At 43.8% G+C, this 24,160-nt stretch overlaps 2 pseudogenes; one reads left to right on the top strand and one right to left on the bottom strand.

Moving 5' to 3' along the window:
* Window positions 1–496: 496 nt before the first annotated feature.
* Window positions 497–661, bottom strand: LOC137207497 (U2 spliceosomal RNA; annotated as a pseudogene).
* A 5,418-nt stretch (window positions 662–6,079) lies between these two features.
* Window positions 6,080–6,505, top strand: LOC137221369 (large ribosomal subunit protein eL30 pseudogene; annotated as a pseudogene).
* Window positions 6,506–24,160: the final 17,655 nt, after the last annotated feature.

The following is a 24,160-nucleotide window of genomic DNA, read 5'->3' as shown; positions in this document are numbered from 1 at the left end:
AGCCACTCTAGGAAATGAATTGATAGCTAATTTAATTAGCTGGTCAGTCAGAAGCACAAGTGACAACCTGCACTTTCAATTGGCCCCGGAAGGGGGAGGACAGGGGCATTCTTGCGGTACTGAGCCTTTAGCCTGTGGGATCTGATGCTGTCTCCAGGTAAATAGTGTCAGAATTGAGTTAACTTGTAGGACGCCCAGCTGGTGTTGCAGAATGGCTTGATGTGTAGAAAACCCACACATCTGGGGTCAGAAGTGAAGTAGTGTTGTAGTGGAGTACTGAGGATAGAGAAGACACACAGGAGTGGGTTTTTTCCTTTAGATTCCTTAACCCCCATCTCTAAAATGCACCTGTGTAGTCATCCGGCTGAAGCGCTGGGTTAGCTGAGGGGATGAAGTGCAACTAACTGAATTCTCCAGTCCAAACACTTGCCCTTCAGACAAAGGGCCATTAGCCTTTAATTGGCTGAGGATGGCAATCAGTAATGTTCTAAGGCTCAGTTTCTCTCCTTATAAAAATATGATGATTAATGTGAATAATTATGAAGACTATGCACTACCACATAAAAGCAAAAGCCATGAAATTATTTGTGCCTTATGAGTACAACCATTTAAGAATGCCTGCAGTTTACACTTGATCTTAGCCAAAAGGCCGAGAAGCGATGAGAATGCCTGCAGTTTAAATAGCCCAAGAATGAAAGGGAAAACCAAAAAGGAAAAACAATTATTTTTTACAGAGGTAAAAATTTTACAAAATTTTATTTATAAGTAAAACAATTATTTTATTTACGAACAAATGTTTATTTAAATGAACACATGTTCAAAACCTCTCTAGACTTCACTCACACTTTCCCTTTATGTCCAAATAAAATGGCTTAATTATACATCCCCATATTTTCCTAGGATTTTTTTTAAACCCCCAGCATAGATGCAGGGGGAGGAGACTTCAGTCTCCTGTCTGTTTCCACTTGCCCACGTGCCTGGGGCTGAAGTCCATTCTCAGCACAGCTCCCTAAGCAGAGACCAGCCTCTTGTCCTTCAAGGCAAAATCACTATTAACTAAAGGCTATTCACTCATTCTTATCTTACTGACTCTTTGAAGCAAAAGAGGGGGTGACAGAATAGCACAGAACACAAAACAGCTTGAAACTGGATGTTACATCCATTTTCACCCCACCATACGTAACTTCCCCAGAAATTTTTCTCTTCCGTTTCTGACCAGATCAAATGACCCTATAAATATACTCTCACCCAAGCTCTTCTTAACATTTAAGGCAGTTTTAATTCTGCATTCATGTGTGTGGTTACTTGGATTAATAACTGTCTCTCTCACTGTATTATAAGCTCTATAAGGGCGGGGTCCATTTTTGGTTTTGTTCACCATTGTATTCCCAGCACCTAGTATAGCACCTGGCCTGTGGTAAACATTCAGTAAATATTTGCTGGGACTTCCCAGGTGGCGCAGTGGTTAAGAACCCGCCTGCCCATGCAGGAACACGGGTTCGAGCCATGGTCTGGGAAGATCCCACGTGCCGCGGAGCAACTAAGCCCATGAGCCACAACTACCGAGCCCGCATGCCACAACTACTGAAGCCCGTGTGCCTAGAGCCCATGCTCAGCAACAAGAGAAGCCACCGCAATGAGAAGCCCGCACACCGCAACGAAGAGTAGCCCCTGCTCGCCACAACTAGAGAAAGCCCGCTTGCGGCAACGGAGACCCAACACAGCCACAAATAAATAAATAAATAAATAAATAAATAAATAAATAAATTTTTAAAAACTAAAAAAAATATTTGCTGAGTAAATGAGTAATGATTGTTAACATTTATTGAGCACATGAGATTTTATAGGCATTGTGCTTATGTGCAATTTATGGGTCAGACATTGCTCTTAGTGCTTTCCGTCTAATGTCTCATTTAATACTCATAAAAACTTGTGATATATATATTGTTATTATATCTGTTACACTAATGAGCAAAAAAACTGAGGCACAGAGAGGTTATGTGACTGCCCAAAGGCCACACAGCTTCTAAGTGGAGAAATTGGGATTCAAGCAGTCTGTGTCCTGAGCCCATTATCCTAACCTGTATACAAGCTATGTATTTAAATGGATGAATCAGTGAATAGAGAGGCAGATTCAATGAACTTTTTATCCTCTAAAAAATTTATTGTCCATCTATTTATCTAGGCATTTGGAATAAGGTACAGATGAAACAATTCACTTCTCTCATGTAGTTTATATTAGTGTGTGTGTGCACATGTGTGTGCTTGCACATGAGATAAACAATCAACAAATGAATATATACTATGTCAGGTGGTGATAAGTGCTATGACAAAAAATAAAGCAAAAGAGGGAAATGGAGAATAAAGACAAGTTTCTGCCAGCGTGGTCAGGGAAGGCTTTTTTAGAAGTGCTATTTCCAACAGCTGAGGATTGAAGTCAAAGAGAAGTTATAGAGATGATTGAGAAATAAATAATTCCATTAAAAAGACCTGAGCAGATAAAATTCAAAGCAGGTATTTATTAAAGCTTCGTACAAGCCCAGGGCTGGAGAAAGCAGCAAAATATCCTGGGAGGTCATTTTACACAGCATAGTGGTGGTGGTTTTAAATTCCAGGGTAATGGAGATAAGTCAGCCCTGAAGTATCCCTGCTCTGTCTTTGGCTGGTTTGCTGGGGTGCCGCCTGCTGCATGGTCCTGGCAGGCTCCAGGGGAGAGGCAGCACCACCCAAAATATACAACATCACCATCTAAATGCACCTCTGATTCATTGAACCAAATAAAAATCGAATATAATCTTCTATGCATCCACAGATCAGCCCATGTACTTGCTTTCCTGGGACTTTGCAAGGGAAATGTGTTTTTTTAAACGTCTGGGGCTGAGGTCGACTGAAGGATCCATGCATGTCGCTCAGATGTTTTGTTGATGCCCAGGTGGTAGGATGAGCACTTAGACCACCTGACTCAATGTTGTCTAAGAGGAAAGTCTTGAGAACATGACACCTAATTGGAACTTTTGTTACTAAATCTTTGTGAGAAAATGCATTGAGAGACATCCACAGAGCACAGTGTTGGTGAAAATGATTAGATGTTTTGATTCCTAAAGCAAAGGAGTTCTTTTTTAAGAAAAAAAAAATCAAGTAGGTGTTGAGTGGCCTCTACTATCACTAGAGTTTCTAAACAAGGCTGAAATTCACCCACTGGTGCTTTGGATCTTTTTACTATAATCACTTCTCTCCATGCCTGGCCTTTTTTTGCTTTCCCTTCCTCCCTTCCTTCCTTCCTTCCTTCCTTCCTTCCTCCCTCCCTCTCTCCCTCTTTCTTTCTTTCTTTCTTTCTTTCTTCCTTCCTTCCTTCTTCCTTCCTTCCTTCTTTCTTTCTTTCTTTCTTTCTTTCTTTCCTTTCTTTCTTTCTTTCTTTCTTTCCTTCTTTCTTTCCTTCCTTCCTTCTTTCTTTCTCTCTTTCTTTTCCTTCCTTCCTTCCTTTCCTTCCTCTCTCTCTCTCTCTCTTTCTTTTCTTTTCTTTTCTAATTCATTCAGTAGAGGTACACAAACCAGCAAAGCCACATCCAGGACAGCTGGTTAACTGATACACCTTGAGGTTTTTGAAAACAAAAGAGCTGAACATTTCCTTTGTGCCAAAGGAGAGGAAGTAGAGGTTGGCTAAGATGCTGCACTTTATTAAAAAGCCCATTTAGTCAGAATGATTTCCTGACTGAGGAGGTAAATTACCCGTTCAGTCCTTCCTCTACTGATCTGCCCAAAGGCCAATAAAATATAGATTCTGTCTCAGAAAACTGAGACGTAAATAAAAGTTTGTTAAACTAACATTTCATTAGCAATGCAGCAGAAATGTCCATAACCACTACATCTGAGAAGGCATCATCATCTGTTTCCCTGTCTTTGAGGTGATACTCCTCACAACTCTTGTGAAGTTTAGATAAACCCCCAGATGTTGCTGTTGGTATTATTGAAGGTTAGTTCTTCTTCTTTCTTTTAAAATCCTACCCATTCTTCCAGGTTCTTTTTATTTTTTTTATTTTTTATTGTTTTGGCCCTGCAGTTTGCGGGATCTTAGTTTCCTGACCAGGGATAGAACCTGGGGCCCCGGCAGTGGAAGCCTGGAATCCTAACCACTAGGCCACAAGGGAATCCCCAATGAAAGAGTTTTGTTTTTGTTTTTAAATTTAGTTTCCATACATTACCATGCGGTTTCTTTTTATTTTTAATAAATTTTTATTTATTTTATTTATTTATTTTTGGTTGCATTGGGTCTTCATTGCTGTGCATGGGCCTCTCACCTCGGTGGTCTCTCTTGTTGTGGAGCACGGGTCCAGGCGTGCAGGCTTCAGTAGTTGTGGCATGAGGGCTCAGCAGTTGTGGTGCACAGGCTCAGCAGTTGTGGCACACAGGCCCAGTTGCTCCACAGCATGTGGGATCCTCCCGGACCAGGGCTCGAACCCATGTCCTCTTCCCTGTCAGGTGGACTCCCAGCCACTGTGCCACCAGGGAAGCCCCCCAGTGAAAGTGTTTTGAGCACCTTCTATGTGCCACATGCAATGTCTACGCCACTTACACAAAGATAAATAAGGCCCTATTCCTGGAGATGATCGTAAACTATGAGACAGAGATACACAAACACAACTAAGAACAACGCAAGTCGTTGTGCCATAGCCAGGGCCAGGCACTTTCTCAGGAACACCGTGTATCTGGAGCCTTTGTTCATGCTGTTTCCAGAACTGATTCTCTTTTCCTCTCCGCCTATCCAGACTGTATTCAGCTTCCATTCCTGGGTCCACATCAAGCTTTTCTATGAAAAGTTCACTGAGTCTTCCTCCTTCCGTTTTTTCCCTTTCTTTCTTAGCATTTTGTCTTCTTCACATTTCCTACATCATTTGGAGTTTTCACTGTACAAAACAGCAGTTTGTTGTAGACTGTTTTACAGAAATGTGTATCATTTTACATGCATTAGTTTTGTCTTCTTCATCAATGTGTAAGTTTCCAGAAGACCAGACGTCTCCTCTGTATTCTGTGCCAAACTTAATGCTAAAAGTACAGCTAAATATTTATTGTGGGGTTGGGTCTGCCGTTCTCATTTGGCTACCTTTGCTTCTAAAATCCTGATTGTTAAATTCTCCCATAGTTCAAGCGGGATCAATTTATTTCACAACTGTAATTTGTTTTGTCACATCTAGATTCAATGAGCTGAAGGCAATGAGTTGCCTTAAATTTCCAGGCCAGATGTGATATTTCAAATCTAATAGTGTTCTTACGTAACACCTAATACATGCTATTCGGGACGTGCAGTTTTTTACTTTCTTTTTTATTAGTGTGATAAATATTAAGTGTCTCTGCTTATAGGCCAGGCATGTTTTGTTGTGAAAGAAAAGGGTGTATGTGGTCAGAAGTAAAGGAGTCACAACTAGAAACGAGCTCCACTATTGTCTTTATTTCTTTCAACCCTTATGCTTCAAAGCTCCTTTGCAGTGAATTCTGGGACTGGGTTTCTCATGTCGGGCCGTTTCCTGGGTTAAACTCCTATCCCACTTTCCCCTCAGGGCCTCCTCTTCAGCTGTGACTAAACGTTCAGTATTTCATCTCCTAGGTACTCATTGATGTGATCCTAAGCCAATCACTCCATTCAGTTGAACATTCTCTGAGCTCAATTCTCTCATATGAGAAAGGAATGTTATTGCACACCGTTGAATTAATAATGTAAATGAGGGACTTCCCTGGTGGTCCAGTGGTAAAGAATCTGCCTTCCAAGGCAGGAGACGCAGGTTCGATCCCTGGTTGGGGAACTAAGGTCCCAGAGGCTGCAGGGCAACTAAGCCCGGGTGACACAACCACTGAGCTCGGGCACCTCAACTTAGAGAGCCCACGGTGCCACAAACTACAGAACCCACGCACTCTGGAACACACGCGCCACAACTAGAGAGAAGCTGGTGCGCTGCAGCGAAAGATCCTGCGTGCCTCAACGAAGATCTGGCAAGCCGCAGCTAAGAACCAACGCAGCCAAAAGTAAATTAAATAAATAAATAAGTAAATAATAAATCTTCAAAAAAAAAAAAAAGTAATGTAAATGAGAGCTTTCTTGCTCCCCAGCCATCCTGGCAGCTCCTCGAAAAAGTCACTGGAGTTGCTCAACTCTAGGCTCCAACTCGTTATGAAAAGTGGAAAGTATGCACTGGGGTAGGAGCAGACTCTGAAAATGATCAGACAAGGCAAAGTGAAACTGGTCAGCCTTGCCAGCGACTGCCCAGCCTTGAGGAAATCTGAAATAGAGTATTATGCCATGTTGGCCAACACTGGTGTCCATCACCACACTAGCAATAATATTGAATTGGGCACAGCGTGTGGAAAATACCACAGAGTACGCACACTGGCTCTCATTGATCCAGGTGATGCTGTTCTCATTAGAAGCACGCCAGAACAGACTGGTGAAAAGGAAATCATGCACAATTTTTCTTTAATAAGACTGGCCAAAGCTTTTTTTTTTTTTTTTTAAAAAAAGAATAATAATAATAAGGTAAATGAGAGAAGCATTTTCTGGACCTTCAGGACCTGTGCAAACATCAGATGTTACCATCATCACCATCATCATCCTTATCATTATTATTATCTCCATCACTACCTTGTTTGCAAAGTTACTTAAGAAGGGTGATGGGATGGAAGGAATCCTGGTAGATATTACTACTGCTCCCCAGCATCAGCTCCCCTCTACCTCCTGAGCACTTGGAAGAAAAGACTTTTCAGTTGCCTTTGCAATTGGTGGAGCCCCGTGACTCTCTCTGATCAATGGAGTGGGTGGAAGGGGCCAAAGTATTTAATAACTGGTGCCTGACATTTTCTCCTTCTTTTTCTGGGTAAAGTGACTCAAGAGGCCTTGTGTTCCAGATAGACAGAGCTTCTAGCAGCTGGATCCCTAAGTGGCTGTGTGCAGCAGAACTTCCTGCCAACAATGTGGGACTTGTACTGTGAATAAGGAATTAACTTTTGTTGTATTGAGTCACTGAGATTTAGGATTGGTTGTTACTGTAGCATACAACAGCCTAATACACCGATACACTGTGACAGACCAACGGATAAAGAAATCCTGGATGTAGCTGTGGCCTAACTACCTGTATGTCCTTGACTGGGTGGACTAACGTATACCAGCTCTAAGGTCCCTTCAGCTCTGAAATCTCTGACATTTCAACACGGCAAAGCAATCCCATGCCAGTGACAGAGAAATGTTACCTATCATTTAAGGAATAAAATGAAATTTCAGCTTATAGAAAATCATCTCCGAGAATGAATCAAGCTAGAATAACTTGTAGAATTGAGACAATATTTTTTTAACTGTTTTATACACACACCAGCCTTTTAAAGAGAGTGTGTCAAAATAGTTGCATTAAGGAGAATCAGTGACTCGTGGTCATTATTATGAACCTTAGTTATTTTACAGCGATGGCCTCAGGGCCAGTGACGAGTATAAGTCTCCTTGTTACTCGCAGTGGCCTAAGACTCCCATGTGATCTGAATTTTTGTTATGAATTTTTTACAGTCTCTTTTGTGCCAGCCGTTACCTTTCATTGCTGTCAATGTCCTGATCATTTGCAGCAGCTCGTCCCCCAACTTTTATTGGCTGTAGAGGTAGAAAGCAGATATCAGACTGTTAGAATTGTACATGATGGTTAGGATATATAGGGTCTGAGTAAGAGGTTAAGAAGCTTTCCTAGGAGTAAAGCAAATAGGTCCTCAACATGAACTTTGTAGCTTCTAACGATACACATCTTTTTGCTTCATTTCTTATTCTCACTAATATTGCACAAAGGTGAATTTTCCCAGTAACTGGGGTCTCGTAGACAGTGTGCTAATGTGTTTGATTCTCTACAGCAGCCCTAGCAACATAGATTCATAATTAAGTTGCTGATATGGGCCTGACAGCTTTAGAGAGAATTCTCAGGCCATTTGCCAAAACTAACATCATGGGAAGAACTAAATAATTTGTTTCTCATGACAATTTGGTGAAGCAATATACCATAACAATTAAGTGTGTCTGTCAGTGCTCAGAGCCCAAGTGCACAGAGCTTACCCTTGCAAGCTCTGTGAACTTGGGCAGGTAAATCCACCTCTTGGTGTCTCCATTTCTCCTTTTTAAATTGTGAGTAATCAGCTAAATGAGTAGTGTGTTGAGTGCTTAGAAAAGTTCCTGGCATTGTCAGCACTCAGTAAATGTTAGACTTGTAATAATTATTTTTCTCGGTCCTTTTAGTATACTTACTGTATTGGTCAGGGTTCTCCAGAGAAACAGAAACAATGGGATATAAGTGATATAGAGAAAGATTTATTATGAAGGATTGGCTCATGTGACTATGGAAGCTGAGAAGTCCCACAATCCACTGTAGATTGAGGAGGACCAAACTGGAGGACCAAGAAGGCTGGTGATATAGTTCTGTACCAAACCTGGAGGCCCGAGAACTGCAAGCCGATGGAGTTAAGTGCCAGCCTAAGTCCAGGGACCTGAGAGCCAAGAGCATCCATGTCTGAGGACAAGAGAAGATAGATGTCCAAGCTCAAGCAGAGAGCAAATTCGCCCTTCCTCCACCTTCTTGCTCTAGACAGTTCCTCAACAGATTGGATAAGGCCTGCCCACCTTGGCGAGGGGAATCTTTACTCAGTCTACCCATTCAAGTGCTAATCTCTTCTGGAGGCACCCTCACAGACACACCCAGAAACAATGCTTTACCAGCTCTCTGGGCATCCCTTAGCCCAGTCAAGTTGATATTAAATTAACCATCATATTTACAATTATCAACATTAAGTGCTACAAAGAGTATAATGGTATCCTCTGATTAATCTGTTAATTTTTCATTGGTCACTCTGTTAGGGTTCTCCAGAGAAATAGAACCAATAGGATGATTGTATATAATATAGTATATAGATAGATTTATTTTAGGAAATTGACTCATGTGATTATGGAGACTGGCAAATCCAAAATCTGCAGTGTGGACAAGCAGGCTATCGACCCAGAGGAGAGCTGATGCTACTGTTCTGATTTGAAGATCATCAGGCTGAAGACTCAAGAAAGAGCCAATGTCCGAGTTCAAGTCCAAAGATCATCTGCTGCAGAATTCCCTCTTGTTCAGGTAGAGGACAGTCTTTTGTTCTAGCTGGGCCTTCGACTGATTGGGTGAGGCCCACCCACATTACAGAGGATAATAAGCTTTATTCAGAATCCACCGGTTTAAATGTTAATCTCATCCAAACCACCCCCCCCCCCAACAGAAATATCTGGAATAATGTCTGACCACAGATCTGGGCACCATGACCCAGCCAAATTGACACATAAAACTAACAATCACAGGGCTTCCCTGGTGGCGCAGTGGTTGAGAGTCCACCTGCCGATGCAGGGGACACAGTTTCGTGCCCCGGTCTGGGAAGATCCCACATGCCGCGGAGCAGCTGGGCCCGTGAGCCATGGTCGCTGAGCCTGCACGTCCGGAGCCTGTGCTCCGCAATGGGAGAGGCCACAACAGTGAGAGGCCCGCGTACCACAAAAAAAAAAAAAAGAAAACAACAACTAACAATCACAGACACATATCATGTCTCCTTACTGGGCCAGTCTCTTCAACTGGTGGCTTGAATCTAGCCCTAGAATTTCCCGATGGGAAGTTCTCATTTGCAATCTTCTCCCTCTCCTCACTTATACATTGAAGAAAGAAGGGGTTTCCTTTTTCGTGAAGGAGGCAGCAAACGTGAAGATCTCTCTAGCCTGAAATATCCTGTTTCTCCCTTGGTTGCACATGAATTCCTGCAACCATCAGGCACTGGCATCTTGGATTAATCTCTGAGCCTACCCTTTAGAAAGCAGCCAACAGGATTTGCCTGCCTAGTTCTCTTGGTGTCAACTACTAGGTACACAACTCTTTAGGAATGGCCTTTTTAAAGAACTTATTCGGAGTTAGTCATTGATTCACTTGATAAATACTTAATGAGCACCTACTATGTGGATGGCATGGGTTGTCCTGGGGATACAAGGATGAATAAGAAACAGATTTTATCCATCAAAATCAGTCATATTAAGGAAGTTTTTATGATTTCTCTGGCTTCCCAAAAAACTGACCTAATTTGGTCACATGCAATTCCTAGGTTTCTTTAGATAAATGCTGTATCCTTTAAAGGAGTTTGATGAAGGTCAAGGTTAGCTATTTCCCCTTGCTCTCAGCTTATAATGAAAGCAAGTCTCAGACATTTATTTAAAAAAACATTCAAAATCAAAAACAAAAACAAACAAACAAAAGATAAATTAAAAAACACTCATTAGCAAGCAGGGCCCAAACAGTTTATGCAGCCTGTTCAGAGAGGTCCACAAAGTTTGTTCTTTCAGGTGTTCTGACTACTGCCAGGTGCGGATGGTTCCCTTGAAGCAGATGTGATAACTTTCCAGAAGCAAGCTCCTAGGCCCTTTCAGTGGGCGTCAGGCAACTATACAGCAAAGGCTGGACAGAAGGCAAGGGGTCAAGCCCCATCCCTCAGGGTTTAAGTTACAGCCTTCCTGAGGTTCTTGCATACGGTTCCTGCAAGGGTGGGAGGATTTACGAACTACGTTAGCTGATTTACATAGCCTGAAGATCTTAAAATTCACCAGTTCAAGCCTGCTTCTAACATCTACCATGATAGTCAATAGACCAGTACGTTCAATAAAAACCCACTGCTGACGTGCCATGTATTAACTGGCACAGTGTGGCTTGTTGCTTTAGAACAGTTAACAGCAGAGCTTGAAGTAGTCCCTTCTGTCGTGTGGGCGTCCTGATAAGCCACGGTGGGTGGGCCATCCCTGGACTGTGTGCCCCTGATCAGCACCTTGGTTACATGCTTGGTTATAGCATAACCCATGTCACATGTACATAATACCTCTCAGTGTACACTAGAGTATTTCCAGGTAAATAAACATATATTATAACAATAACAACCTGGGTTTCATGCTACTGTATTCTCCTATGTCCCTGTTCTTTGCTAGTTCTTGAAATTGCTAAATTTGTATTTTTTTCTACCACTTTTCCAAGATAGGGTTTGAAGCTGAAGGACAATGATGGATGCCTAAAATTGCATTTACAGGATGTTAATGAGTTGGGCTGACTGCCCAGGCAAAGGCTGACTTGCAGGTTTGTTGTCTCTGAGTCTAGCCCTCGTGAAGGCGGGTCTAAATCCTGTATTTTATCAGTTCGTTAGGTCAGGCTACAGAGGAATACTCACACTAACCAAAATCACATGTTTGCTGTTTACACCAAGTCTTTCTTGGAAATCTATGTACCTGTGAGTCTGGATTAGTTATTGGCAAGCTGCCTTGTGACACTGGAGAAAGAACAGAGAACTAGATGGTATTATGCAGGTACTTTATCCAAGTTATGGAAAAGCCTGATGAGTGTTCCACATCTCATGAGACTAGATCCCTCTATGATGTGATGAAATGGAGCACCCTGAACAGATCTCTGTCTGATAAATTCTTACTATACCTTCTTTCACTGATTCTAAGATTCACATTTTTAACACCTTTGGATAGACTGCATGAAATACGATAACTGCCTTTTTATTGCTCTCCATTCAGACTTCTACCTTTCCTGAACGACCTCATTATATATTACAGTAGACATGTTACAGATGCCCTATGTCCCAGGCATGAAGATCCACTCTGGTCACGTGACCAGACTTGGAGATTTCCCAAATTCCCTTCAGCCCCAGGTTCATAAATCATCTTTCAAATGAACTCACTTCTTTTTTTTTTTTTTTTTTAATTTATTTTTGACTGCATTTGGTTTCGTTGCGGTGCCGGGCTTCTCATTGCGGTGACTTCTCTTGCTGCAGAGCACGGGCTCTAGGCGCCCGGGCTTCAGTAGTTGTGGCTTGCGGGCTCTAGAGCGCAGGCTCAGTAGTTGTGGTGCACGGGCTTAGTTGCTCCGTGGCATGTGGGATCTTCCCGGACCAGGGATCGTACCCGTGTCCCCTGCACTGGCAGGTGGATTCTTAACCACTGAGCCACCAGGGAAGCCCCTGGACTCACTTTTTTTTTTTGCCCGTGCCATCTGGCTTGGGGGAATCTTAGTTCCCTGACCAGGGATGGAACCCGTACCCTCTGCAGTGGAAGTGGGGAGTCCTAACCACTGGACCGCCAGGGAATCCCCATCTCAGATAGACTGACTTCTGCTGATGGCTAACCTCTAACATTTTTTTCACATTTTTATTGATTTCCCTTGTAAACTTAGATTTAAATAGAGGATACCCTTTACTACAGCAGTCAAGGGCATTTGGCAGTAAGATCTAAGTTCCATATCAAAATGACTCCTGTCCAAACTCTCGATCAAGCTTCTCATCTTGGTTTTCAGCTTTAGCCAGACAACAAACACTTACTGATGGATTTTTATAAGAGTGGACATGTTACCTCATGGCAGCAAAATTTAAGACATTAAAATGATCTAGTCTCGGGCTTCCCTGGTGGCGCAGTGGTTGAGAGTCTGCCTGCTGATGCAGGGGACACGGGTTCGTGCCCCGGTCCGGGAAGATCCCACATGCCGCGGAGCAGCTGGGCCCGTGAGCCATGGTCGCTGAGCCTGCGCGTCCGGAGCCTGTGCTCCGCAAAGGGAGAGGCCACAACAGTGAGAGGTCCGCGTACCGCCAAAAAAAAAAAAGATCTAGTCTCAGGAGTTTTTCCATGAAGGATTTAGTAGCATAATATTGTCCTGGCTAAGGGCCTTGCTATTTCTTGTTACAACTCTTTATTTAAGAACTTTGGTTCTGGGCTTCCCTGGTGGTGCAGTGGTTGAGAGTCCGCCTGCTGATGCAGGGGGCATGGGTTCATGCCCCGGTCCGGGAAGATCCCACATGCCGCGGAGCAGCTGGGCCCATGAGCCATGGCTGCTGAGCCTTGCGTCCGGAGCCTGTGCTCTGCAACGGGAGAGGCCACAACAGTGAGAGGCCCGCGTATCGCAAAAAACAAACAAACAAAAAAAGAACTTTGGTTCTGGATGAAGCACGACATAAAACAAGTTTACATAACAGAGCCTGTACCACATAATCTTAGATTACAGCTGATAATAAGAGAAAAATAAGCACTTTATGCAGGATGATGCTCTAGAAAGAATTTAAATTACAAACCTACACTGAAACCCTCTGGCTTTTACTTTCGCTAGACTCTAGAACAGATAATATCCAATTGCAATATATAAATTTCTATGTTTAGAGCCAGCACTTGACTCAATCAAATCCTCATGCTATTTCATCTGAGATGTTCACACTTTTAATAATTGGTAGGTGATATTTTCATATAAGGACACATTATATTTATACATGTTTCAGAGAAGCACTTGAAAATTTAAAATTGGGGCCTTAGTCCTATTAATTTAGCAAGTAAAAATTATTTTCGCTTATGAAATATCCAACATTTTTAAAATGGAAAACTTAAAATAGTACCTTCCTCGGCTGCGGTTTAGAAGGAAGGAACACACTCTTTGAAGGCCTGGTTAGCATTCGACTTGCAGTGCATTTTATGTGTTGCCTGCTTTTCTTGCTTTATGTATTATCTCCAACCACCCCGAGACAGGTTGATTATCTAGTTTATACTGGTGAGAAAAGAGAGGCTCAGAGATGTTAAAACAAAAACAAAAACCTTGCCCATGTACTAAAACAAGTTTCAGAGCTGCTATTTTTTTTTTAATGTTTAATCCAGAGCTCACAAGCTTTCCGTTAACAACCATCAATGAACTCAACATGTGATACAAAAGGCCTGCATTTAGTATAGTAAGTTATCTGACAGTGACAGTATTGGAGGCGGGAATATGATCTGAAACGAACAATTTTATACGGCAGAACACCTGAGAGATAAATGTAGGTAACTGATAAGAAGTGTTATGTAGTTCATAGTTTCAAAAAACAATCATCATCATAACTTGGTCTCCTAGACACTGAAATCTGAAGCTCCTTGCTATGCTATATTGTGGGACTCGAGGGACATTGTTCCAGCTAATGATTAAGAACTCTCCAGACAATAGGGGCTTCTTAGACAATGGGTGAATTTCCAGGATGTCCGGCCCCCTTCCGAGAAGGAGGGAGATAACAAAATGTAAAAAAGGTGTCTGTCAAAGACCAATCAGGCAGCTGGGGACAAGTTCCCTCTCTGGTCCGAGCCTAAGCCGGGACCAATCAGCAGGAGAACACAACCAAATCTATAATTTACATACGGGGAAGTGGGAACCTATAAAACTGACATATTCGCGCCCAAAAGGGTTTCTTCTTCGACCTCCTGCATGAGGACCAAGGAACCCCGGTGCACCGGCCTTCAATAAACCTCTTGCGTTTTGCATCGACTTCCGACTCTTGTTGTTTCCTGGGCGAGTCGAAACTCCTAGGAGACCGCGCAGGTCTAACAATATAGCATGGGCAAACAAAGAGGTTTTGTTCAGTACATGTTTTTGTGGGATGGTGTAACTACGCAATCCCTATAGGTCAACAAACACTGCACAGAGCCGACCAATGACTCATGAAATCTATTGTGAGATCTCCCTCCTCAGTTTCAAAGTATTCATTTAGCATTGCATTAGTGAAACAGCCAACAGCTTGTCAGTCTTTTCACTATCTTGGCCTGGTTCAAAATGGATCAGGCTTTTTTTTTTTTTGCGGCACGCGGGCCTCTCACTGTCGTGGCCTCTCCCATTGCGGAGCACAGGCTCCGGACGCGCAGGCTCAGCGGCCATGGCTCACGGGCCCAGCCGCTCCGCGGCATGTGGGATCCTCCAGACCGGGGCACGAACCCGCGTCCCCTGCATCGGCAGGCGGACTCTCAACCACTGCGCCACAAGGGATGCCCTGGGTCAGGCTTTTTAACTTGGAATTTTACTCATTTTGAAAATTTCATATGCACTGTGGTAAAATAAAAATTCACTTAAGACAATTTAATTTATACATATATTACACTTACATATACATATATTTTTAAAATACTCTTTTCATTATATAGTAAAATTTTCCTATGTAGACTTAGAAGTTAGATTTTGAAAATAACAACACCGTAGAGTAAAAATAGCTCTTTTTCTCCTTTCTTCAACTTCCCGAAGGAAAAATGTACTACTGTTTTGATTTCTAAAATGTACTGTTGTACATGTACACAGTCATGGAAGACTGTGTTGACACTGGTTATGACTTTTGTTTGGCATTTGGGACTTTTCATCTTTGTCTTTAAATATTAGAGTAGTGATAAGGCTACAGTGATTTATTCTTTGTATTTTGAGCATCCAATACCAAACTAACTTCTTTTTATGTAATTATTATGAGAGAGAAGAAAATATTTTGTTTTCCTGTAGACAACAGATTGAAATGCTTAGTTCTAAACTGAAATTACTTCAAAAACCAGGCAATGACATATTGATGATATCAGAATAGATGTTTGCTATCATTGTCAATGAGTGGTACCTAATTTAAAATAAAGGATTAGCAACAGTTTCACTATAAGGAACTTATTATTGTAGAAGCAGTAAAAATGAATTCCACACAACACGGTATAGCTTAAAACGATGCGTTAGTTCTGACCTTTTATATTAAATAGGAATGTAAACCTGATTAATCTCTGCAAAAAAATTTTTGTCCATGAACACCTACGTTTGTGGCCAACTGGCAGGTATAGGCAATTCATCAGGCTGCCTGCTTCCCTCTTATTATGGGATTGCTCTGAGAGTCCAAGGCTCATTATGCAAAGGGCATCGTTATTAGATGGGTGCACTATTTTTCATCCTCCAGGAAGATGACCTTTAGCATAGGGAGGAAGGTCAGGAAAGCGAGGGCCGTCGAGCTTCCATCTAATGTCGCGAGGAGAGGGGTGCTGACGTAGGAAAGGAGTTCAGGCATCCACTCCCCCCAAGTGCGCGGGCCTCGCAGGAGGCTGAGCTCAGAGCTTTAGCACAGGAGAAGGCTTGGAAGAGTTCGGGGCGTGGTTGGCTGCCGCAGGGTTATCTACAGGAGTCCAGCTCCCCTGGGGACATGTCAGCGGCGCCCTGGCCCGTGCGCACCGAGAACAGGAAGCCGTGAGCCTGGCGGGCAGTGGAAGCGGCAGCGGGTCGACTCCCGGGCAGTCTCCAGGCCGCCCGTCGCGCCCGCGCCCCCAGGATTCCGGCGCTCTGCCGGTTCCCCGGGAGTCGCCATGGCAACGGACGCCGGGTCCTGGACTAGGCGGGAGGCGCCCGGCCCAGCTGCCACCACCGCGGCTTCGATGGAGAGCTGTGCCGACGCGCCTGAGACCGAGGAGTGCTGGAGGATCATCGAGAACCTCGAGTCCACTATTGAACAATTCCAGTTCAGCCCCAGGTGACCGGCGCGAGCTGCGGCGCCCCGGCCCGCGCTGCCTGCCCCTCCCTCAGGTCAACACGGCGCCCCGCGCTCCTTCCCGCGCTCCACCGCTCCCCGGGCTCCTGGCTCCAGGCCACAGGGCTGCTGTTTTGATTTCTAAAATGTACTACTGTACACTAAGCACGGACTCTGGAGCCAGACTGCCTGGGTTCGAATCCTAATGACACGCTACAGGCCCCAAGAGTTGGGCGAGTTAGCTAACTTCTCTGTGCCTCGTTATCTCAAAGGGGAAACAGCCGCGATGGTGATGGTGGCGCATAGTGCCTCCTTAATAGTTCATAACGAGCATCCAGTGAGTTAATCTGAGTGTTTGGAAGAATGTGTCATATATATAGCGTACATAGTACCACAGAAGTGTTTGCCAATATAACTGTTACTGACCTTTTTCTATAGTTTTTCCATCTCATAATCCTTCTTTGCCCCCTCTGCTCCAGTTTTATTTGGATAATGTAGAGCTGACGTTTCTTGGGAAAAAAAAAAAAAAAGGTACTTTTCTTTCTAAAAACCTTTTGAAATCCGTAAGTGGCCTGCACTAGGTTAGCTGCTGTGGAGGCCCTAAGACAAGGGCCTCGTGGTGCCCGGTGGGCTGGCTGAGAGGCAAGCCCCGCCCACTGAGGCCGCTCCCGAATGGGAAGAAGGGACCAAAGCCCAGTGGTGGGGACCGACGCAGTGAAATGGTGCCGCCAGACCAGCTGCCCCCGCTCAACTGTATTAAGTGGGTGCGTTTGTTAAAAGGGATCAGAACCTGGTTGATTGGTGGTTGTGAAAATACATATTGGCAGCAGCGGATGGTAAGCTCGGTGGGCACAGTGTCTCACCTGTTCTAGTGGTTGACTGAGAGGAATGACTTCCTGCCCTGGGTTCCGGAGCATTCCGTGGTGGGGAGCTTCTCCAGCAAAACGCACTGGCGGTGCTCAGCGGCCAGACTGACAGTGCCAGGGCCTCAGTTAGTGCTTGTTGCGTGAACAAAGGAACCACTGATGCGCGTGTGAGTTTCTCTTCACCTGTGGTGCTGGGGGGTGGGGTGGGGAGACTGTGCTGGTTCTCAGGTGTCTGGTGTGAGTGGGAGAGGTTCAGTACTGACTGCAGTCCCGGAATGAGGGAAGAATCAGCCCATGAGGAAGCAGCAGTCCACAAACCAACATAAGCATGTCCTTTGTGAAGTTTAGTTCTAGTCAGGAAACCAGCGATAGACAAGCAGACTCTATAATAAATAAGTTAAGTGGTGGTGAGTGCTAAGGGGGAAACAGAGCCGAAGAAATAGTGTGTGGAGTGGGGAAGGAGGTTGTAATTTTAGATACTGTGGTCAAGGAAGGCTTCTTGGAGATGACTTTGGGGGGAAGACCTGCAGGCTGGAGGGGGAACCCTCTCAGGGAACAAAGTGTTCCAGGCAAGACAGGAAGCAGAAGAGAGTGGGCGTGGGTGTCACCAGGAGGCTGGAGCAGTGGGGGGAGGAGAGAGCAGTGGAGATGAGGTCAGAGGTAAGGGGATGGTGCCGGATGGCCTGGGACCTAGATCCTTGTAAGGACTTCAGCATTGACCTTGAATGGGGTGGTCAGATGTGTTTTTTCAACACCGCCAAGCAATTCTCCAATTCTCAGCAGACACTGACTGGGTGTGTCCTCTAGTTTGCTTATTTATTTATTTTTAATTGAAGTATAGTTGCTGTACAATATTATGTAAGTTACAGGTGTACAATATAGTGATTCACAATTTTTAAATGTTACTCTTCTTACAGTTCTTATAAAATATTGGCTATATTCCCCATGTTGTACATTATATCCTGTAGCTTACTTAATAGTTTGTACCTCTTAATCCCCTACGCCTGTGTTGCCCCTCCCTCTTTCCCTCTCCCTACTGGTAGCCACTATTTTGTTCTTGTGTCCTGTAGTTTAACTGGAGATAGTGTCATATTCCATAGGTTAAGGGTTCAGTCCCACAAGACTGCCCCTGTCCTCCCTCTTCAGAGGCCAATTGCAAGTCCAGGTTGTCACCTGTGCTTCTGACAACCAGTTATAACTCAGAGGTTCCTCAAGTTCAGTTGATTTGCTAGAGTGGCTCACAGGACTCAAGAATCCAGTTTACCTACTCGGTTACTGGTTTATTACAGAGAATATTAAAGGATATGAATGAAGAGCCAGAGGAAGAGATACATAGGGCGAGGTCTGGAAGGGTCTGGAGCACGAGAGCTTCTGTCCCTGTGGAGTTTGGGGTGTGCCACCCTCCTGGCACATGAGTTCATTCTTGTTCACCAACCTGGAAGCTCTCTGAACCCTGTAATTCAGGGATGTTTATGAAGGCTTCACTGCATGGGCAGAATTGATGCAATCATTGACTTTTTGTGATTGATTCAACCTCCAGCCCTCTCCAGAGGAATTGGGGGTTGGGATGGAAAGTTCTAACCCTCTCATCATTGTTGGTTCCCCTGACAACCCCCCCCCCATCCTTAGGGGCTTTTCAAAAGTTACCTCATTCACATAAAATCAGGTGTGGTTGAAAGGGGCTTCTCACGAATAGCCAAAGACACCCCGTTCACCTTTTTCCACTATTTCAGAAACTGAGGACAGAAGACCAAATATTATCAGTATAACAAAAGGTTCTCTCATGGTGCTTGTCGCTTAGGAAATTCCAAGGGTTTGGGCTGCTGTGAGGCAGGAAGCACGGATGAAGACCAAAATATATATATGTTTATTATAAATCACACTGTCACAGATGGGAAGACATGAGGGGATTGGAGGAGAGGAATGACATAATCTGGTTTATCTTTCAACAGAATTATCCTGGCAATTGCTTTGATACGAGACTATAGTGAGGACAGGGGTAGAAACAGGGAAACCAGTTAAGGGACTAGGACAATATACTTGGTGAAAAATGACCGTGGTGGTAGCAGGAGTTGGAGGTGGTGAGACTAGTCAGGTTCTAGATCTATGTTGAAGGTAGGACTGATAGGCACAGAGTGGGAGCTGGCTAACTGGAAGGATGGAATTGCCATGAACTGGGATGGAGAAAACTAGGACACGAATAGCTTTGGGGGGAATATCATAAGCTTACTTTTGGACATAATATCTCAGATGTAACTCTTAGCCATCCATCTAGGCTGTTAAGTTGGTAGTTGGTTATGTGAGTCTTTAGAGAAGGGACAGTAATTTACCCTGTACTCTTCTGAGTTCTTGGCTGAGACAGCCCCGTTTATAAAAGATTAACAAGAGGAAAACAAACAAGTTTATTAACATGCGTGTCTCATGTATACCTAGGAGTTACCCAGGAAAAATGAGTAAAACTCCAAGATGGCCCAAGCCACGGCTTTAAACACCATCTTCAGCTGAATACAAAAGAAAGATGGAGGGTGGAGGGAGGCCAGTTACGGGAGGTTACCAAGAAGTCCCGCAAAAAAGGGTAAGGTCTGTTATGCAGATTTAAAGGGGTGTCTTCTCCTTTAATAAGATTCTTTTGTGAGTTAGAGCCATCTTCCTGGTAGGAGAGGAAGACACTTACAAATGGAGAGTTCCTTTATAAATGTAAATTTCTCTTACAAAGGGGTAACTTCTACTCTGTTTCCAGGGCTTCACCTGTGTCTGCAGTTCCTCAAAAATCATTAGCTCAAAATAATCCTTATGCTAAAGGGGCATATTTCGGGGTGCCATATTCTGCTACCTTTAAAGCCTAAAGTTCAGAAGAGAGGCCCAGGATGGCTGTACCATTGTGGGGGTAATTGGCACAAAGATGGATCTAGAGCTGGGAAACTTGGTCAGATCACCCAGGCAGTGAGTAAAAACAAGTGTGTGAGCCTTGGGGCACATCAAAGTTGTGTGCCCTTTGAAGAGGAAAAAGGTGGAAGCAATATTTTCCTTAGTTAAAATTGAGCAGTACAGCATAGTGAAAGTTTGGTGCACTTTAATGCCACTTTCTTTGACTAATTCATTAATGAGCATTTGTTAGGATAGATTATTCTAGGATTTAGTGAGACGTGTCATTGCATTCTATTAATAAATATTCATGGATCTATTTTCTATAAGTTAACATGTTAATTTTGTATCTAATTTGTTTGAAAAAACCCCTGTAATTGCTATTTTTCCAAGACTGTATTTTATGCATAATAACTAAGCTATTATTCAGAAATCAAATTGTTAAACCTGTAAATAAAGGACCTGTAAATAAAGGACTGTGTAGGAACCACTTAGTTTGTTGTGATGTTGGTTTCCATTCTAGGCAGAGGGGTTGTTATCTAAAATTAGACACATTTGGAATTTGATGGGAAGCTGAAGAATGAACTTTCATGTTGCACTTAGATTCTGAATGAGCCAGAATTTTCTAAATCAGTCATTCAAAAAGTTAGGACCAGTTAGGGATAGTAGAGCCATAGGCCTGTTCTCACCAGGGATGGAGGGTAAGACTCTGTCACTTCAGGCTTGTGGCTTTTTGGTTTTTTTTGGTTTTTGTTGGCCATGCCATGTGGCTTGTGGGATCATAGTTCCCCAACCGGGGATTGAACCAGCACCCTCGGCAGTGAGAGCGTGGGGTCCTAACCACTGGACCACCAAGGAATTCCCAGGCTTGTGATTTTTAGATTAACCTTCGCAACTTGAAGGTTCGTATTAGGGGACTTACTGTACTTACAATCTTTGAGCCTCAGCTTCCATATCTTCAGAACAAGAAAGGTAGATAACCTGAGAAGAAAGTGTGTGTGTATTAAGACGTATATCTTGACTAAGCACATGGGACAAGTTAAGCGTTCAATTGTTTTGTTTTGTTTTTTAGCTGCGTTGGGTCTTCGTTGCTGCGTGCGGCCTTTCTCTAGCTGCGGCCAGCAGGGGCTACTCTTCGTTGCGGTGCCCGGGCTTCTCATTGCGGTGGCTTCTCTTGTTGCAGAGCACGGGCTCTAGGCGTGCGGCTTCAGTAGTTGCAGCACGCGGGCTCAGTAGTTGTGGCTCGCAGGCTTAGTTGCTCCGCAGCACGTGGGGGATCTTCTGGGACCAGGGCTCGAACCCGTGTCCCCTGCATTGGCAGGCGGATTCTTAACCACTGCACCACCAGGGAAGTCCGCATTCAATTGTTAAAAAACAAAATTCAACCCAGTAGATTTGAAGATCTAATTGGTTTAATTAGGTGATTCATGAATTGGGCAGCATTCTTTCTAGCAATTAGAAGGGTGCTCCAAGGGGGTTGTACAAAATGGGAGGTTTCTATAGGAAAAAGAGCTATTCGTGAAGGAGAAGAAAGCATTGCTTTTAGGCTAGGGCTTATCTTTTGCGGGAAAGGGAAAGGCAGGGGTTTTATCATGCAGATTGCCTCTTCTTCCTCTGGGGGCGGAATGGAGAGCCCCCCACACCCCCGTGACAGATTATCTTCTTGGTGCTGACCAGAAAATTCCAGACTGGTTGATTAGGAGTACATTTCTGGGGAAGGTTGAAACTGCAATTAAGTCAAGTATTAAGTCTAGATTTGGTATCATGGGCTTTAGAACGAGTAAAGCCTGTGGTTTTCTCTTTAACACAGTAAATAGGCACTAATATTATTTCTAGACACCCTGGAGGAGGTATCTATAAAATTCTTGAACCTGGTTTTAAAATATCATACTGTATTACTATAATATTATGGCATCAGATGGAATAGCTGAAAACATTATTCCAAGTTTCTAAATCATATCCTGAAGATATATGTATTTGGGGTGGGTTTTTTTTTTGCACCTCTATTTTTTTTTTCTAGTTTGGAGATATAATTGACATGTAACATTATATATTTATCATAAAACCTACTCACATTCATAATTTACCACCTACCACAAATCTTTTGCTTAAAGTGGGAAGAAAGGAAAGAACATATGTGGTCAAGCTTATTGAAAAATGCAGCTGAGTAGTAAAAAGGAGCCGCCTGGTGTTGGAAAGGGTAAAGGATTGCATTTCCAGGCTGGAAGGGTGAGTCACTGAGGTCTGTTAAATGGGAGGCGTTGCAGAATATAAAGAAACAGGTTAAGTTTAGGTTGTTGTTTGTATTTATTGTATTGATGTAGCACGCAGAGTCCAAACAGGAGGCAGAAACCTCACCAATATTTGAACAGGGAACAAACATTTCCCGTTTCTTATTAAATATTAAAGAGGATTTTTAACTAGTAAAAGGTGGTAAAGGTGATAAAAGACCCTAAGCAGCATTGTCGTAGTGAATGCAAATGCAGCTGTGACCCCAAGGGCAGAGGAGGCGTGAGCACAGAAGGGACTAAGATTTAGCAGGCACCCACCCCACCAAATGCTGAGATTAAGACCTCTTGGGAGAGGATGCAGCTGGTGGTAGAGACACCTGCCAGAGGGTGCTGCCCAGAGTGTTATGGAGTCCAAGTTCGCTCTGCTCGCTGTACCACAGGCAAGTAAATCGGGAGACAAGGTGTTGAGGCAAGGAACATGACTTTATTCGGAAAGCCGCAGACGGAAAAGATAGGAGACTAATATCTCCAAAAAAACCCATCTTATCGGGGTTTGGATGCCAGTTTCTTTGATGGAACAGAGAGGGGGAGGGGGTGAGGAAGTAAAGTAAAAAGGCCATAAGTCTTGCAAATATCTCCTGGAATGGCCAGCCTCAGGGAGGGGATGTGTTAATTTCTTCTTTCTTGCAGCCATTCACAAGTGGACAGGGTCAGGATGTTTCCCTGAACAAAGGCACTTTTGTTTAACATTCAGGCAGAGGGGCAGGGTTCCCCAAGGCAGGCCATTATGTATAGAGAGTATCCTTTTAGTGAACAAAAGCAACGAGAAGCAAAGGTTAAAATAAAAGAAACAGATCCAACATGGAGTCTGATTTAGCTCTTCCTGGTAACAAGAGCTGGTCCATGTGTTACCAAGGTCCGGCTGCTCGCTGCTGGAAAGCCAATTGTCGAGAGACAAGGGTCGGTAGGAAAGGAAAGGTTGCTTTATTTCGGAGGCCCGCAACTGGAGGCAGGGAAGGCGGACGCCTGTTCAAAGGCCGACTCGCATCCAACTCCGACAATCAGGAAGCAAGAGCCTTTATAGACAGAGCAAGGCGGCTACCTGCAGAAACAGTGCAGTCAGCTCTGACAGTCATCTTGAAATTGGTCATCAGTGGTCTGACCTGCGTCACCTTGATTGTTTTAGGTACAGTTAATCTTCAGTTCCAGGGTCGGTTTGTTTCCATTTCTTTGAGGCCAATTCTTGGAATTGTGGCAGCGTATGTCATGGCTACAGCCTGGTCCTCACGTAGTTAACTTCTTCCACCTGGTGAGAGTTTCAGTATAAGACAGCTCACGGTATATGGCTCAGAATATTACCTATAGCCCTTAAGGAGGAACTAAAGGTCCTTGACTTTGCTTACTGACTAAACTATTATTATTTGGTCTCCTGTGACTGTTTTCCTCTGTTTCTGCATTTTCTCACTTCTCTGATTAAACTTATTCTTTGGCTAAAGTTTTTCCACAGACAAAATGCAGCCTGAGGACATGGGGGGCAAGCACCACAGGGTCCTTCTCCGTTTCACATGGGCATGGCTTGTTGAGTGGCCAAGGAACTTGGTGAAAGATACAGGCAAGCCAAGGTTCTATACATAGCTGGGAGATCCATATCGTCATTCTTGAAGGTCCTGAGTCCTCAAAAGTCCTGTCTGATTTTGGGGGGGTTGCTGTATTTTTCCATTCATCTTTGCTGTTGGACATGGAAATGCTGAGAGTTACTCCAGAGAAACTCCTGAGTTCCAGACATAGTTCTTGACTCCACTGTGTACCAACAACCTGTTTTTCTCTTGATAATCCGAATTAATCATTTCAACCAGTAGAGTGCCCCCT

The sequence above is a fragment of the Pseudorca crassidens genome, chromosome 1 (genome assembly GCF_039906515.1).
Source record: "Pseudorca crassidens isolate mPseCra1 chromosome 1, mPseCra1.hap1, whole genome shotgun sequence".
In the NCBI taxonomy this organism is placed as follows: Eukaryota; Metazoa; Chordata; class Mammalia; order Artiodactyla; family Delphinidae; genus Pseudorca; species Pseudorca crassidens.
Note: the sequence above shows the minus strand (reverse complement) of the source record. Positions and strands in the feature narration are given on the sequence as shown.